Source organism: Heterocephalus glaber, unplaced genomic scaffold, assembly GCF_053883595.1.
Source record: "Heterocephalus glaber isolate CG9 unplaced genomic scaffold, H.glaber_assembly_v1.0 deba00001600, whole genome shotgun sequence".
NCBI classification, from domain to species: domain Eukaryota; kingdom Metazoa; phylum Chordata; class Mammalia; order Rodentia; family Bathyergidae; genus Heterocephalus; species Heterocephalus glaber.
Window position 1 is genome coordinate 5,184,703 of NW_028258372.1, and position 13,243 is coordinate 5,197,945.

Below are 13,243 nucleotides of genomic sequence, written 5' to 3' on the forward strand. Positions count from 1 at the left end.
GACCATACTGTTAAGTGAAACCGATCAGATATACAAGCTTAAATATTGTATGGTTTCTCTTATATGAGAAATGAGATGATTATGGATAAAAGATAGATAATAGGAAGTAGAGAGATCTTTCTCAAATGGGAAGAGAGTCAAGAGATGGGGGAAAGGGGATGATAAAAGGAACGAAGATGAGTTATGTACATGTACCAACTCCACACAAGGAATGTAAACATTATGTACTGCAAATATGTATTAAAAATTTTAAAAGTGTAAGAGATTCAGATAAAATTGTATTCAAATCCCTAAACAAGTCATTTAACCTCTCTAAGCCTCAGCTTTCTAATCTACACTTTAAGACCTCTTTGTGGATTAGTTAAGGGATTATACATAAGACGCTTAGAAAAATGTTTAGCACCTCCTGGCTGTGCCGCTACCTGGTTCCACACTACAGAGGCACAGGGGGACATAAAGGCCATTGTCCTGAGCAGCAGAAGTGAACAACAGAAAGGGGCCTTTCTCAGGCTTCTTCATGAAAACTGAAGCCCGCCAGAAAAGTGAAGAGAAACTCTGCAATAAAGGCACACCAGACCACAGTACTTGGCATGGTCTTCATCATTTATGTGTATAGGGGAGAAAAATACCTTTGCTGATAGGTTGTGGACTTTGGAACGTTGACTGTGGACTTATAAAATGCTATATGGTCCTGAGTCGCGTGGATGACGCCAAATCACCCCGCTGCAGACAGACAGGTCTGTGCACACCCTACCGAGGTCCTGAGTCACATAGAACACGCCGAATCAGCCAGCTGCACATAGGAAGGTCTGTGCACGCCCTACCGAGGTCCTGACTCATGCGGAAGACACCTAATCACCCTGCTGCAGACAGGCAGCCACCTGGTTCCACACTACAAAGATGCAGAGGACACCAGACCACCAGACCAAGGTACTGAGTCCCGCTGTTCCCAGCCCAGAGGTAGGGGCTTCTGAGCCGTTGTCCCACTGCTCCTGGTCCAGAGGACGGGGCTTCCTGGTCACCATCCCTCCCGCTGCTCCCAGCCCAGAGGAAAGGGCTTTTGGGCCACCTTCTTTCCTGCTGCTCCTGGCCCAGAGGAAGGGGCTTCCAGGCCACCATCCCTCCCACCGCTCCCGGCCCAGAGGGAGGGGCTTCTGAGCCACCATCCCACTGCTCCTGGTCCAGAGGAAGGGGTTTCCTGGCCACCATCCATCCCGCTGCTCCCAGCCCACAGGAAAGGGCTTTTGGGTCACCATCCCTACTGCTGCTCCTGGCCCCTGGCCCACCTCACCCAACTCAGAGGAGGTAATCCATGCAGGCGCTAACAGCTCCCTGCCCCAGTCGAAATGAGAAAACACATAAATAAGTCTCAAAACCAGACTTCCAGATCACCTACAGAAACCCCAAAGGGAAATGAGATGGAACTCTCTGATACTCAACCACCTGGACCCACTGAACTGGCAACAAAAGGGGATCTGGAAAAAATGAAATCAGAAATAATTTCTCAGAAAACAGGAGAAATTGTGCCCCTAGTGAAAGACATGATTAATAAATCTAGAGAGGAGCTGAGGAACATGATGGAATCCCAACATAAGAAACAAATGGAATCCATAAAACAGATGCAGATATATTTCTAGGACATGAAAAACTCCATTGAAAGTCTACACAACAGAATGAGCCAATGTGAGGACAGAATTTCAGATATAGAAGATAAGATTGCAATTAGTGACCAGGAAAAGAAAAATTGCTTCCAAATTATAAGGGAACATGAGAAATCAATCCAGCAGCTGCTAGATGATGCAAAGAAGAATAACATAAGACTGATTGGAGTCAAAGAAGAAACAAGAGAGAGTGCAGATGACATAAAAAATCTCTTCACAGAAATAATGGCAGAAAACTTCCCAAGCAGGGGAAAAGAGCTTGACATACAGATAAGTGAGGCATATAGGACTCCAAATAGCCTTGATCAAAAAAAATCTACACATAGGCATATAATTATTAAGATTCCAGAAACACAACAGAAGAACAAAGTTCTCCAAGCAGTCAGAGAAAAGAAACAAATCACATACAAAGGAAAGCCCATCAGAATCACAGCAGACTTCTCAACACAAACCCTCAAGGCAAGAAGAGCTTGTAGTGACATATTCCAAGCCCTAAAAGAAAATAGCCTCCAACCCAGATTGATGTACCCTGCAAAACTATCTTTCAAAATGGATGGAGAAATAAGATACTTTCATGACAAAGAGCACCTTAGGAACTTAGTGAATACCAAACCAGCACTCCAAAGAATTTTACACAATAGCCTAGGAACAGACACTGAGGATCACAACCCCAGGAAGCAAAGCAGAATGAACCCATCTGGCATGACAAGAAATTAAATGTAAAGGGGGAGAACCCAACAAAAAGAAAAAGTCAAGGCAATGACAAGTCAATACATTTCAGTTATAACCATCAACGTTAATGGTCTCAATTCACCAATCAAAAGAAATAGACTGGCAGAATGGGTCAAGAAGCAAAATCCAACAATATGCTGCATACAAGAAACACACTTAATTCAAAAGGAAACTCATAGACTGAAAGTTAAAGGGTGGAAAACAATACTGCATGTGACAGGAACCTGAAAAAAAGCAGGAGTAGCTATCCTCTTGGCAGATCAAGTAGATTTCAAACCAACACTGATTAAGAGAGACGAAGAAGGACACTACATCCTTGTAAAGGGAAGAATCCAAGAGGAAGAGATGACAATCATAAATATCTATGCACCAAACACTAGTGCACCCAACTATATAAAACAAATACTAACGGACATGAAAAGTCATATATGCACTAATACAATTGTAGTGGAGGACCTCAACACCCTACTGTCACAAATAGATAGATCAACTAGACTAAAAATAAGTAATGAAATACTAGAATTCAATCGAACTCTTGAACAAATGAACTTAACACATGTTTACAGAGTCTTCCACTCCACAAAATCAGAATACACATTCTTCTCAGCTGCACATGGGTCATTCTCCAAAATAGACCACATACTCACACATAGAACATGTTTAAGTAAGTGCAAAGGAATTGAAGTTATCCCCTGTATATTATCAGACCATAGTGCGATGAAATTGGAGATCCATAGCAAAAGAAACTCAAAAAATTTCATAAACACGTGGAAATTGAACAACACACTTCTGAATAACCAATGGGTCACAGAGGAAATTAAAGAAGAAATCAGACAGTTCCTTCAATTAAATGACAATGACAATACAACACATCGGAATCTATGGGACACAATGAAAGCAGTCTTACGAGGGAAATTCATAGCAGTGAATACGCATATTAGGAAAACAGAACAAGCCCAATTAAACAACCTGATGCTGAACCTCAAGCTTCTAGAAAAAGAAGAGCAGGACAACCCCAAAGCTCATACAAGGGAGGAAAGTATAAAGATCAGAGGAGAAACCAATACAATGGAGGCTAAGAGAACGATACAAAAAATCAATGAAGCCAAGAGTTGGTTCTTCGAAAGAATCAACAAAATTGACAAACCTTTAGCCAACCTTGTCAGAAAAAGGAAAGAAAAGGCCCAAATCCATGCAATTAGGAGTGAAAAGGGTGAAATTACAACAGACCCAGCAGAAATCCAGAGGATCATCAATACCTACTTCCAGAACCTATACGCCAATAAGATGGACAACACAGAAGAAATGGACAGATTCCTAGATACATATGAATTACCAAAGTTGAACCAAGAAGACCTAAAAATTCTGAACAACCCAGTATCGACCAATGAAATTGAAAATGTCATTAAAAACTTATCAACTAAGAAAAGCCCGGGCCCTGATGGCTTCACTGCTGAATTCTACAAGACATTTAGAGAGGAACTGCTGCCACTACTGTTTAAACTCTTCAATGAAATTGAAAGGGAAGCAATACTCCCAAATTCATTCCTGGAAGCAAGCATCACCTTGATCCCCAAAGCAGAGAAAGACCCAACTGAAAAAGAGAACTATAGGCCAATCTCACTAATGAACATAGATGCAAAAATCCTTAATAAGATACACCCTGATCAAGTGGGATTCATCCCAGGGATGCAGGGATGGTTCAATATATGAAAATCAATCAATGTAATACACTATATCAATAGAGCCAAGGACAAAAACCATATGATTATCTCCATAGATGCAGAAAAAGCATTTGACAAAATCCAACATGCATTTATGATAAAAACCCTACAAAAAATTGGAATAGATGGTCTCTACCTCAAACTGATAGAAGCCATCTATGAAAAACCAACAGCCAATATCATACTAAATGGTCACAAACTGAAATCCTTCACACTAAAATCAGGAACAAGACAAGGATGTCCACTATCACCACTCTTGTTCAATATAGTTCTGGAAACATTAGCCACGGCAATTAGACAAGAGAAAGAAATAAAAGGAATAAAGATAGGTAATGAAGAAGTCAAATTGTCATTATTTGCAGATGACATGATACTCTATATAGAAGACCCCAAGAACTCCACCAAAAGTCTTCTAGACTTAATAACCAAATTCAGTCAAGTAGCTGGTTACAAGGTCAACACACAAAAATCAATAGCTTTCCTCTACACGAATGACAGACTCACTGAGAGAGAAATAGGGCAAATAATTCCTTTCACAATAGCATCCAAAAAACTGAAATACCTAGGAATCAACCTAATGAAAGAAATCAAAGACCTCTTCTCTGAAAACTATGGCACTCTGAAAAGAGAGATTGAAGATGATATCAGAAAATGGACAGCCATCCCCTGCTCCCAGGTAGGAAGGATTAATATAGTGAAAATGGCCATACTTCCAAAACTGCTATATAGATTTAATGCAATTCCAATTGAGATCCCAGCAGCATACTTCATAGACCTCAAGAAAACAATCCAAAAATTCATTTGGAACAAGAAGAGACCCCGAATAGCAAAAGCAATTCTAGGTAACAGAGACATGGCGGGGGGGGGGGTGTATCACAATCCCCAACCTGCAACTCTACTACAAAGCTACTGTGATAAAAACAGCATAGTACTGGCAAAGAAACAGACTTGAGGACCAGTGGAACAGATTAGAAGATGCAGAAACAACACCAGACACACTCAGCCATCTCATCTTCGACAAAGGAGCCAAACACCCTCACTGGAGGAAAGATAGCCTCTTTAATAAATGGTGCTGGACAAATTGGGCTTCAACTTGCCAAAGATTAAAACTAGACCTGTATCTCTCACCATGCATTAAACTAAAATCAAAATGGATTAAAGATCTAAATATTAAAAGAGAAATTCTGAACCAGTTGGAACAGAGGTTAGGTAGAACCCTTGAAGACATTGGGGTAGGAAAAGATTTTATGAACAAAACCTCAGTTGCCCGTGAACTAGCACAAACAATCAACAAGTGGGATCTCATCTTATTAAAAGGCTTCTGCACAGCAAGAGAAACCACCAGCAGTGTGAAGAGACAACCCACAATGTGGGAAAAAATCTTCACCTGCTCTTCCTCAGACAAAGGTCTACTATCTCGAATCTATAAAGAATTTAAAAAGATCAGACCTCCCAAATTTAAAGACCCAATCCAAAAATGGGCATCTGAAATGAACAGACATTTCTCAGATAAAGAAGTAGAAATAGCAAATAAATACATGAAAGAATGTTCAACATCACTGGTCATTCGAGAGATGCAAATGAAAACAACGCTGAGATTCCACTTCACTCCAGAAAGAATGACTGCTATCATGAAATCAACCAATAACAAATGCTGGTGGGGCTGTGGGGAAAGAGGAACCCTGCTCCACTGCTAGTGGGAGTGTAGACTGGTGCAAGCACTGTGGAAATCAGTATGGAGATACCTCAAAGAACTAGGACTGGAAGTCCCATTTGACCCCGCTATTCCACTGCTGGGGGATCTTCCCCAAAGAATTAAAAGAATCATACCACAGTGATATATGTGCACCCACGTTCATAGCAGCGCAGTTTGTAATAGCTAAAACTTGGAAACAGCCCAAATGCCCATCAACTGGAGACTGGATAAAGAAAATGTGGTTTTTTAATAAAATGGAGTACTACTCAGCCATAAAAAATGAGAAATTAGAGACATTTATAGCTAAGTGGATGCACATTGAGGCAATACTCTTAAGTGAAATAAATAGGACACACGTGTAAATACGGAATAGTTTCTCTGGTATGAGAAACTGAAAGTGTAAATAAGGACTAAATATATAATAGGCAATGTGAAATAGGAAGAAAAGGGGCAAAGGGGAAGGAAGTGGGAGGGCTAGGGGAAAGGGTAGAAGGGAATGGGATTAATATGAGAAAATGGAAAGATAGGAACAAAATCTTTGTAAATAGGATTGGAGAAGTTGAAGGGAGGGCTGGGTAAGGGTGAAAAATAAGAACCAAGAGAGACTATGTAAAGGTGCAAATTTCCAATGATGAATGTCATTATATTGTATACCTAAAATGTACCAATGATTAGAATGAATAATCGATAATGTAAAATAGGAAGAAAAGGTCCAAAGGGGTAAGGGTAGTGGGAGGGGCAGGGGAAAGGAAAGAAGGGAAAGGAAAAAATGATGAGAAATGGAAAAAGTGGAAATAAAGTCTTTGTAAATAGGGAAGGGTGGAGGGCATGAAGGGAGGGCTAGGAATGGGGAAAAAGTAAGAACCAAGATGCATTATATAAAGGTATAATTCCCAATGAGAAATGTAATTGTGTTGTATACCTACAATGTACCAATAAAAGAATTTAATACAAAGAAAAATGTTTAGCAGGTGTAAGCCTTCTCTTAGTAGTAGTTATTCTTGGTTTTATATTTCCAAGGCAGTCTATTGTTTGTAGGGCAACATCTTTTTCAGTCTTTCTCCAACTTTAGTTGCTACTCCTCCTCAGCCTCTTTTCTATCCTTGCCACCATGATTTCTAAATCAAAAAGCATCTCAGAGTTCAGTTTTGGGAAACTTGAGCTCTGTTCATCCTCACTCTGCTCTGCAGCTATGACCCCCTGGCCTGAACTCCCTATTCTGATTTCTAGCTGCCTCCTTGTACCTTACCTTGCATGAGCAGTGGGCATCTCCAACTTATCACATCCAAAACTGCATCCTTGACTCTTTCACTCTTACACCTATCTGCTTCTTCCCATCTTCATCTAGCATATAGCAATTTTTTTCTTCTGACTTTCAGATCACAAACCTTGACCTCATCATTGAGTCCTCCTCCTCCATACCCTACAGCCATTGGTGAACTGTGTTGGTTCTACCTAAAAGTGTGTCTGAAACGTGATGCCTTTTCTCCTCTCTAGCCCACACAGACAGTAGGTTTTATGCGATTTCTTTGTTACCAGTCCTGCAAACTCCACCCCCACTAGATTACAGTTCCCCCAAGGGCCAGAGTGAGCCTCTAAAAACATATGTAAAATCAAATTATTCCTCTACTTGAAACCCTCATTTGGCTTCCTATCTCACTCAATGAAATCCATCTACTGTTTATGTGCTAAGAATGTTGTTCACCTTGATAGCAAAGGGGCTTTTGTACTTAATCTAGGTTGAAATCCAAATGTTATCAGAGAGCCCTTTCCTACCCTAGAACTAACCTTTTTTTCCAGCTTTAGCACAGATATTTATTTCTTTTAAACCCTTTTCCAGTTTCTTGAGAAACCTGAGTTGGCTGTACCTCTGCTATTACCTACATGTGCAGGACTGTGCAACCATACCTTCATGTTCTTTGTACAAAATACTCCCATTTACCTCAATGAGAAAAACATTCATGCCCACATACTTATAAGGGACACAGGAAGGCTGAATGATGCTCTGGTTCACCAGCTCATTGACATGGCTCTGGATGATGTTATGACTGGGGCATTTGAACCATAGTGTAGTACTTGTGGACAAATACAGTAATTTGGGGTATAGTGAAGGAGAACAATGATCCAGTGCTCCCAGCCCAGCTGATGGAAGCTGACTATGTAAGGGTGGAGGAAATACTGGTTATTTTCAGACCCATCCTGCTCCCTGGAAGGGGCAGAAACCTCGGATGCAATGCTATCTACTTGCCAGGCCTTCCTCGAGAGAAGAGATTTCCAGTTCTTTACCTTACATTTCTTTATTTTGTTCACAGCACTTATCAACTGACAAATTATATGTGCACTCACTTATTAGCTGGATCTCCTACAACAAAATAATTTCTATGTGACTTTGTTATATTTGTGGCTTTAGTCAACGTATCTGGTACAGTGTACAGTAAGTGCTATTTAAATAAATTGAAAAGCATTCATTAGGCACTGACTACTTACAAGGCATCCTGTAAGAGGTTCCAATTTATTGGAACATTAGTTTTCAAAATCATTTTGAATAATCCCCTGGACTTCAGTGGTGTATATTGTAATTTTGTCTTTTCATCTCTAATTTTATTGATTTGGATCTTCTCTCTTTGATGATTAGTTTGGCTAAGAGTTTGTCAGTCTTGTGTTTCTTTATAAAGAACCAGCTCTTTGGTTCATCGATCCTTTGTATTGTCTTTTAATCTCTATATCCTTAACTTCTTTTGATTTTCATTATTTCTTTCCTTTTACTGGTTCTGGGTTTCTTTTGTTCTTGTTCTTCTAGGGTCTAGCAATGCATCATTATGTTATTTGGAATCGCTCTGCTTTTCTAATGTAGGCACTCATAGCTATAAACTTCCCTCTTAGAATTGTTTTATTGTCCCCCGCAAATTCTGGTATGTTCTGTTTTCATTATTATTCTTTAAATTTTCTAATTTCTCTTCCCTGTATTCTTTAATGATCCACTGATCAATCAAAAGTGTTTCTGTAGTTTCTGTGGTTTCCTGTGCTGTTGATTTCTAGTTTCTCCACTGTAATCTGATAGAATGCATCAGATTACTTAAAGTTTTTGTATTTTTTAAGACTTACTTTGTGACCTTAAATGTGGTATATTTTGGAGAAAGTTCTGTGAGTTGCTGAAAAGAGTGTATATTCTGCTGTTGTTGGAAAGGAGCACTCTAGATGTTTGTTAAGTCCGTTTATGTTTTTTTGTTGATGGGGGGGCTGGTTGACCTCTTCTTGTGAGAGTGAGGTGTTGAAGTCACCCACAGTGATTCTATTGAGGTCTATCTGTCCCCTTATGTCAGGCAGTGTGCCTTATGAAATTGAGTGTAGCAATGTTCAGGGCATATATATTTACAATTGTTTTCTTAGTGAATTTTTCTCTTTATCAGTAGGTAGTGATCTTTGTCTCTTCTAGCTAAAAGTTTACTTTGTTGAATACAAGTATAGCTACACTTGTTTTCTTTAGAGTTCCAGTTCTTCAGAGTATAATTTTCCATCCTTTTACTTTTGATCTGTATGTCTTTGCAGGTGAAATGTGTTTCTGGCAGGCAACATAAATTTGGTCTTGTTTTCAGATCCAATCTGTCATTTAATTGAAGAATTAAGATCACTTAGGCAAAGGGTTATTACTGACAGATATATGCTAATTCCCATAATTTTGTTGTTTTTCTAATGTTTGGCTTAGTCCTGATTTTCACATATCTATGCTTCTAATGAGATTTATTCTTTCCTGTGCTCTCATGGGTATGTTTGTCTTCTGTGTTTAGGATCCCTTTAAGTATCTTTTGCAATACTGGCTTAGTGGTCATGAATTTCTTCAGTTTATACTTAATTTGAAAGGTTTTATTTCTCCTTTAAATCAGAAGGATAGCTTTACAGTTTCTATTAATCTAAGTTGGCAGTTAGTTTCTTTCATGGCTTAAAATACATTTTTCGAAACTTTACAGGCCATTAGTTTCATTTGAGAAATTTGCTATTATTCTGATAGATTTGTTATTATAAATGATGTGGCATTTTTTAATATTCTTTATTCTGAATTTTGGCAATTTGATTATGACATATCATGAAGGGTTATTTTCTGGTCATATTTATTTGATGTTCTAAATGCTTCCAGTACATGGATATCCATCTCATTCCCCAGATGTTGGGACATTTTCTGCTATAATTTCACTGAATAGTTTTCCTATGCCATTCATATTTCTTCATCCTCCTTAAAGCCAATAATTACTAAATTTGGTCTTTTAGTGTTGTCCAAGAGTCCTTGACTATTTTGTTCACTGACTCTTGTTCCTTTTTCTTTATTATTGTCTGAATACTCTAGTACATCCATCTGTCTTCAAGCCCTGATATTCTTTCTTCTGTTTCATCAACACTACTGTTGAGACTTTCAACTGAGTTTTTTATTTGACTAAATGAAGTTTTCATTTCCAGGGTTTTTGTTTTGTTCTTTTTTGGAACCTCTCTTTACTAAAATGTTCTTTCACATTCATCATTGTTTTCCTTCATTCAGCTCCTTATTTGTATCTTCTTTGAGTTCATTGATCGTTTTGATAATTAATTCATTCAGCTGAGTTGGGTGTGGTGGTATGTGCCTGTAATCCCAGCATCTGGGAGGCTTGGGCTGGAGGATTACAAGTTAAAGTACAACCAGGATTAGTGACCTGTCTCAAAATAAAAAACTAAAAAAGGGCTGAGGATGTAGTGTAGTATGAAGGCCTTGGGCTCAATCCCTAGTATTGCCAAAAAAATTTTTAATTAAAATCGTTCAGCTTCTTTTTTATATTTTTGTCTCTTTGACCATTTTAACTATAAGTTTCTTAAATCTTTGCCCCAGTATCTGTGGGATCAGTTTTAAGGGAGTTATGAATTTTTGGAAGCATCCTATTTCATTGTTTTCTCATGATTCTTGTTTTTGTGTTGACGTTTGCAAATCAGTTGGGATGGGTATCTCTACCACTGTCTCTGTCACTACTATGTGAAGGCCTTTCTAGTAATTGGCTTTCATATCATATCATTCATATATATATATATATATATATATATATACATATATATATATACATATATATATATATCAGAAAAAAGGGTGGATGGAAGAGACATGTGAGAGGGTGTGAAGGAGAAGGAAAGAAAAATGAAGAGAGAGAGAAGCTCAGCTGGTTCCAGCACCTGGAAGGAAGCTCCCCCACCACCATCCTGGGCTCTAGGGCAGAGAAGGTGAGCCGTGTGAGCTCCAGAAGCACTCCCTCCCGTGGAAATGAGAAGACACGTAAACAAGTCTCAAAAACAGACTTCTGGATCACCTACAGCAACCCCAAAGGGAAACAAGATGGAATAATCTGATACTCAACCACCTGGACTCTCTGAACTGGCAACAAAAGAGGATCTGGGCAAAATGAAATCAGAAATAATTACTCAGATAACAGCAGAGATTGTGCCCATAGTGCAAGACATGATTAATAAATCTAGAGAGGACACAGATAAAAAAATAGAGGAACTGAGGAACATGATGGAATCCCAACATAGGAAACAAATGGAATCCATAAAACAGATACAAACAGATTTCCAAGAGATTAAAAACTCCATCGAAAGTCTGTGCAGCAGAATGAACCAATGTGAGGATAGAATTTCACATATAGAAGATAAGATTGCAATTAGTGACCAGGAAAAGAAAAATTGCTTTAAAATTGTAAGGGAACATGAGAAATCAATCCAGCAGCTGCTAGACGATTGCAAAGAAGAATAACATAAGACTGATTGGAGTCAATGAAGAAAGAGGAGAGAGTGCAGATGACATAAAAAAAACTGTTCACAGAAGTGATGGCAGAAAACTTCCCAAGGAGGGGAAAAGAACTTGACATACAGATAAGTGAGGCATATAGGAGTCCAGCTAGCCTTAATCAAAAAAAAATCTACACATAGGCATATAATAGGATTCCAGAAATCCAACAGAAGAACAAAATTCTACAAGCAGTGAGAGAAAAGAAACAAATCACATACAAAGGAAAGCCCATCAGAATCACAGCAGACTTCTCAATGCAAACCCTCAAGGCAAGAAGAGCTTGGAGTGATGTATTTCAAGCCCTAAAGGAAAACAGCCTCCAACCCAGATTGATGTGCCCTGCAAAACTATCTTTCAAAATTGATGGAGAAATAAGATACTTTCATGACAAAGAGCACCTCAGGAACTTCATGAATACCAAACTGCCACTCCAAAAAATTTTAGACAATACCCTAGGAAAAGACAATGAGGATCACAACCCCAGGAATCCCAGCAGAATGAATCCACTGGGCATGACAAATTAAACGCAAAGGGGGAGAATCCAACAAAAAGAAAGTCATGACAAGGCTTTAAAAACTTTTAACTTCATCTCCCTAATGAGTGTATAATTCAATCTTATTATTGTACTGATTAGTAATTTTCTGATTCTAGAGTTGCACACCATTCCTTGTACTATACTGGCTATTTATCATCTTCTTACGTCTACATTTTAATTGGGTTGTCTATTAATGAGCTCTAAGAATTCTTTATATATTCTGGTCATAGGTTATATGTATTGTAAATATGGTCTGTTTAAGGACTACTTTTCATTTTAATGATGTCATTTAAAGTTCTAAATTTTGATGGAATCCCATTTATCAGTTTTTTTCTTTTATACATCATGTTTTTTATATCCTAGGTAGTTCTTGCCTACCCTGAAGTCATAAATATTTTCCCTTATAATTTCTTCTTAAAGTTTTATACTTTTAGGCTTTCTTATTTAGGTTCATAGATCCCTTCAAGCTATTTTCATGTATGGAAAAAAAGGGTTGAGGTTAATTTTTTATATACAGATACCAGGTGTTCTAGTGCCATTTGCTGCAAACACTGTCTCTTCCTCAGCTCTTGAATTGAGTTTATATTCTATAAAATGCTAATGTTAAATAATCTTTCAAAACTCAGTGGACCATATATGTGTGGTTCTATTTCTAGATTCTCTGTTTTATTCCAATGACCTATATGTCTTTCCTTACACCAACACTGTCTTGATTACTGTAGCTTTAGAAGAAGTCTTAAAATTAGGTACTAAATATCTTCTAACACTGTTTTTGTTTTTAACTTTTCTAGGTCCTTTGTACTCCTACATAACTTTTAAATTTCAATATCCAATTCTTTATTTATAGCAAATATACACAGACCCGAATTTTTATATATACCTTGTGTTTTCTAATCCTGCTAAATTCAAGTACAAGTTCTAGGGGCTCCTAGAGATTTCTTAGTATTTTCTCTGTAGATGATCATTTCATCTACATATAAAGATTTTGCTTCTGCCATGCCAATCCTATCCTAGTTGTGTCATTTTATTGCCAGACTATTTTGGTGGGGACTAGGTTTCAAAGTTTAATGGACAGATAAAGAGTAAGCATAT

At 38.2% G+C, this 13,243-nt stretch overlaps 2 protein-coding genes across 2 annotated transcripts in view; one reads left to right on the forward strand and one right to left on the reverse strand.

Annotated features, from left to right (window-relative positions):
* Adss2 (adenylosuccinate synthase 2) overlaps positions 1-13,243 on the reverse strand; it is a 149,703-nt gene that overhangs the window by 77,562 nt on the left and 58,898 nt on the right. The gene's annotated exons all lie outside the window — the stretch shown is intronic.
* Catspere (catsper channel auxiliary subunit epsilon) overlaps positions 1-13,243 on the forward strand; it is a 127,067-nt gene that overhangs the window by 39,742 nt on the left and 74,082 nt on the right. The gene's annotated exons all lie outside the window — the stretch shown is intronic.